This window comes from Oryctolagus cuniculus, unplaced genomic scaffold (genome assembly GCF_964237555.1).
Source record: "Oryctolagus cuniculus unplaced genomic scaffold, mOryCun1.1 SCAFFOLD_153, whole genome shotgun sequence".
Lineage (NCBI taxonomy): Eukaryota > Metazoa > Chordata > Mammalia > Lagomorpha > Leporidae > Oryctolagus > Oryctolagus cuniculus.
This window is the reverse complement of record NW_027208258.1, coordinates 54,721-59,606: the sequence shown is the minus strand read 5'-3', so window position 1 is coordinate 59,606 and position 4,886 is coordinate 54,721. Positions and strand designations below refer to the sequence as shown.

The 4,886-nt window shown below is 37.0% G+C and overlaps 1 pseudogene; it reads left to right on the top strand.

The window, feature by feature from the left end:
• Positions 1–701: 701 nt before the first annotated feature.
• LOC138848085 (U6 spliceosomal RNA) lies at positions 702–769 on the top strand (annotated as a pseudogene).
• The last annotated feature ends 4,117 nt before the right edge of the window (positions 770–4,886 follow it).

The window sequence follows — 4,886 nt, the reverse complement described above, 5'->3', positions numbered from 1 at the left end:
GTCAAGAACTTAATAAGCACATTAGGAAAGCAGTAAGGTTTTTTTTTTTTTTTGAGGAAAAGTTTTTATTTCTAGTGATGAAATTGGCTACAGAACATTATGAAAGTTTAAAAATACAAAGAGAAATTGTCTATAATTAATAGATTCAAAATTTGACAATCAGTGAATATCATTATTAGTCATTACCAACAACAGTTATTGATTTGAAAGGCAGAGTGACAGGAAGAGGGAACCACTGCTTCACTCCCCAGACACTTGCAATAGCCAAAGCTTGACCAAGCCACAACCAGGAACTGGGAATTCATTCTGGATGTCCCATTTGGGTGCAGGGACCCAAGCACTTCTGCCATCCTCCGTCTCCTCCCAGGGTGCACACTAGCAGAAACTTGCCTCAAAGCAGAGAAGCTACCACTCAAGCCAGGCATTTGTATATGGGATGTGGGTGTGTGGTGGTGATAGCAAGCCCTCATGGATAAAAAAAAAAAAAAAAAAAAAAAAAAAAGTTATTTCTATGCCAAGGAAATTACTCTGTAGTCTTTCTCTTATAAACTACGTATTGCTGAACCTAGATAATTTTTCCTTTATTTAACAATGACATGAAAATGTCAGTTGAGTTGGCTTTCCTGAAGACCTTGTTTCTTGAATATTAGTGGCTAGCTGAGATAAATTCTTTTCATCTCTTTCTCGCTTCGGCAGCACATGTGCTCGCTTCGGCAGCACATATACTAAAATTGGAATGATACAGAGAAGATTAGCATGCCCCTGCACAGTAAGGTTTCTTTACCTCCCTGTAGGCTCTGCTCTCCAGAGGTGAACAGGGTCCTCTAAACCCACTTGCTGCACACACAAACACCTGAGTGTTGTATTCTCCCACAGGTGTTGGAGACTGATATGGTGTTCTGATTTATATTTACATAATGGCTAGTGACATCGGGCATATTCACATGTTTTGACCATGTACATTTCTTCTGAGAAATGTCTATTCAGATCCTTGCCTGTTTCTTCACTGTATTTTTTGGAGTTTTTCCAATTCATGTAAATGTTCTGGAAATCTGTAAACATTCAGAGTTTTAATTTTTCCTGCCATCTGTTCATTGTATCTACACTCTGATGTTTACTTTGTTGTGAAGAAGTATCTTAGTTGGATATACTCAAATGTCTCTGTTTTTATTTTTGTGACTATTGCTATTGGAATCTTACCCAAAAGCTATTGTGTGTTGACAATATTTAGAGTTTCCCTATGTTTACTTGGGTTTGGGTCTTATGATTACATTTTAATTCACTGTGAGTTCACTTTCACATAGTGTAAGAGATGTTGGAGTCTCTTTTCAGGCTTCTACATATGGAAAATCAAGTTCCTCTGCACCACTTGTGAAAGAGATTCTTCTTTCTCCAGTTCATTTTAGTTCCTTTGTTAAATATGAGTTGCTGGTAGAAATTTGGGTTTATTTCTATGCTACCAAGTCTTTTCCATTGAACTATGTGTCTGTTATTATATCAGTGCTAACACTTCTTCTTTTTTTTTTTTTTTGCAGTATATTTATTTGAAAGGCAGAGTTACAGAGAGGTAGAGGCAGAGAGAGAGAGAGGTCTTCCATCCACTGGTTTACTCCCCAAATGGCCACAATGGCCGGAGCTCTGTTGATCTGAATCCAAGTGTCAGGAGCTTCTTCCAGGTCTCTATGCAGGTGCAGGGGCCCAAAGACTTTGGCCATTTTCTACTTTTTTCTCAGGCTATACCAGAGAGGGGTATAAGAAGTGGAGCAGCTGGGAAACATACTGGCACCCATATGAGATGCCGGCACTGCAGACGGTGACTTTACCTGCTTTGTCATAGTGCTGACCCCTGTAATATGTCTTAAAATATGGTGTGATGTCTCCAGCTTTTTTTTGCTTTATAATATTGCTTTAGATGTTAAGCATCTCTCATGTTTCTATGTGAATTTTAGCATCATTTTTTCTAGCTCTGAGAACATCGTTGGTATGTTGATTGGGATTGCATTGAATTTGCAAATTGCTTTTGGTAGTATGGATATTTTGGTATTATTCTTCCCATTCACAAACATAAGTTTTCTGTGAGACTGTCAAAAAGCCTTGACAAAAATTGGACTTTATTACACAAAAATTCATCACTTTTTGGGATCATTTAAATCCATAATTTTGCACTAATATTTGATAAATAATTAAAGACTTTGAGCATTTTAGTAGGAGAAATTAAAATATTTATCAATTTATTCAAATATTGTTTAGATGTGATATTCAAATATTGTTTAGAGCCATTGTCTGTATTCCCTCTAAATTACGATCTTTTTGCTTTTTGCCTGTTAAACTTGTCCCTTGATTCAACAACCCTTTTTAATGTAATGTAAACTGAAAATGTCATTTCATAAGCTAAAAAAAATGACAAAGAAGGAAAAAGAAGGGAGGGAGGTTGAGTATATAATTATGTTCTCCGAATTTTTTCTATAAAACATATTGAATCATTTAAAAGCTAATTAAAATTAAACTCAAAATTGGACCATTATGACCAATATTTAAAACAAGTGATTAAAAACTGTAGATGTCTTCAATTTTGATTATCATTCTTCTTTAGAATATCTGAAAGAAATCCAGTTTCTCACTTTAAAATATACCAGTGTGTTAGAATTCAGTATTAAATGACTTTGTTTAAAAGTGTTATTTAATCTATTGCTTTAAGTAGTAATACTATGGCCATTGTAAAACAAAATCCTTATCATTTTTCATAAAACAGGAAGGGCCTTTAAAACATCATCACTAAAAATATTAAGAGACCTAAAATATAACATTCTTAAAACCCAAGTGATACCATTCAAAATTTTCAAATATGCAGGGATAGTTCATGTCAAGTAACTAAATAATTGTTAAGTGTATATATGGAATAGCTTCTATAAATTCTTTTGGCAAGGGCTGGCACTGTGCCATAGTGGGTGAGGCTGCCACCTGCAGTGCTGGTATTCCATAGGGGCATCAGTTCAAGACCTGGCTGCTCCACTTCCTATCCAGCTCTCTGCTATGGCCTGGGAAACACTATAAAATGGTACAAGTCCTTGGGCCCCTGCAACTGCATAGGAGACCAGGAAGAGGCTCCTGGTTCCTGCCTTCCAGTCAGCACAGCTGCAGCCATGGAGGCCAACTGTGGAGTGAACCAGTGAATGGAAGACCACTCTCTCTGCCTCTCCTTCTCTCTCTGTGTAATTCTGACTTTCAAATAATATAAATAAATCTTTAAAAAATTCTTTTGGCAAATAGATGAAGCTATTTGTTATACATTTCAAATAAATAGCAAACATACTAGAAAAATATATTGAATAAAATTTAAGCAACTCATAGCTATACACAGAAATTTCTCACCATAACAACATAGCAACCACTAAATTTCCAAATTCAATTTTCCACAACTTAGAATCTTTAACTCCAGAAGGAGTACAAAATTGACAGAACAGTGGCCTATGTATCAGGATACCTAATGCTAATACAGAATTATCCCTGCCACAACTTACCTATGTGACCTTGAACAATTCACTTTACTTCTCTGGGCTTGGCATTTAGCATCCTCATGTGATAAAGGAGGCTTGGATAAGATCAGTTGTACTCTATCTTGAGACTTCAATGATCTCTCAGTTTCCAAACAGGCACCTTAAGGGAAAGTAAACCTTTAGATCAAAGCTTACATTTTTAAATCTAAATATATTTTAAACTCTTTCTACAACTAGTACAAAACAACACATTCAAATGTGTACCATGCCACTTTTCAATATTTGGGAATAATTAATGCATCATTTTAGAGCATTGTCTTGAGGCCAGTGCTGTGGTGTAGCTAGTAAAGCCACTGCATGCAGTGGGGGCATCCCATATGGAGGCCGGTTCAAGTCCAGGCTGCTCCATTTTCCATTCAGCTGTCTGCTATAGCCTGGGAGAGCAGTAGGAAGTTGGCCCAAGTCCTTGGGCCCCTGAATCTGCATGGGAGACCCTGAAGAGGTCCTGGCTCCTGGTTTCAGATTGGCATATCTCTGACCTTTTAGGTCATCTGGGGAATGAAAAAGCAGATGGAGGAACTCTCTCTCTTCCTCTTGTTCACTATCTGTGTAACTCGGACTTCCAAATAAATAAATAAATAAATCTTTTAAAAAATCAAAAGAATATTGTCTGGCACACAGTGAACCACTAAGTACAAGATATTATTAGGAATATTAGATTGAAATATTGAAATAAACTAGGCAATAAGCCTTAAGATGCAAATTAATACCAAGAAATATAATCTCAAATTTCTGTGTTCAACAAGGTAGTCTCTTTTCACTACTAACTTTATACTAAATAAGATATTTTGATATTTTGTTAAGAGTAAATTTATCGGGGGCCAGCGCCGTGGCTCACTTGGTTAATTCTCCACCTGTGGTGCTGGTATCCCTTATGGGCAAAGTGTTCTAGTCCTGGTTGCTCCTCTTTCAGTCCAGCTTTCTGCTATGGCCCGGGAAGGCAGTAGAGGATGGCCCAAGTGCTTGGGCCCTGCACCCGGATGGGAGACCAGGAGAAAGCACCTGACTCCTGGCTTTGGATGGGCACAGCTCCAACTGTGGCAGCCATCTGGGGACTGAACCAATGGAAGGAAGGCCTTTCTGATTTCTCACTGTATATAACTCTACCTGTCAAATAAAAAAAATTATTAGTTTTTCATAAAAACTGCAGTATTGAAAAAGTTCTAAAATCCCTCTAATTCTAAATGTCTGTGACTGCTAACTCATTAGCACATATTGCATTCTTTACATCTGGGTAATCATGACAATTCACTTTTAAATGATTAACAGATCTGCTGTTATATATAAATACATGCTTTTCCGAAAATCATACAATAAGCAGGCTACATA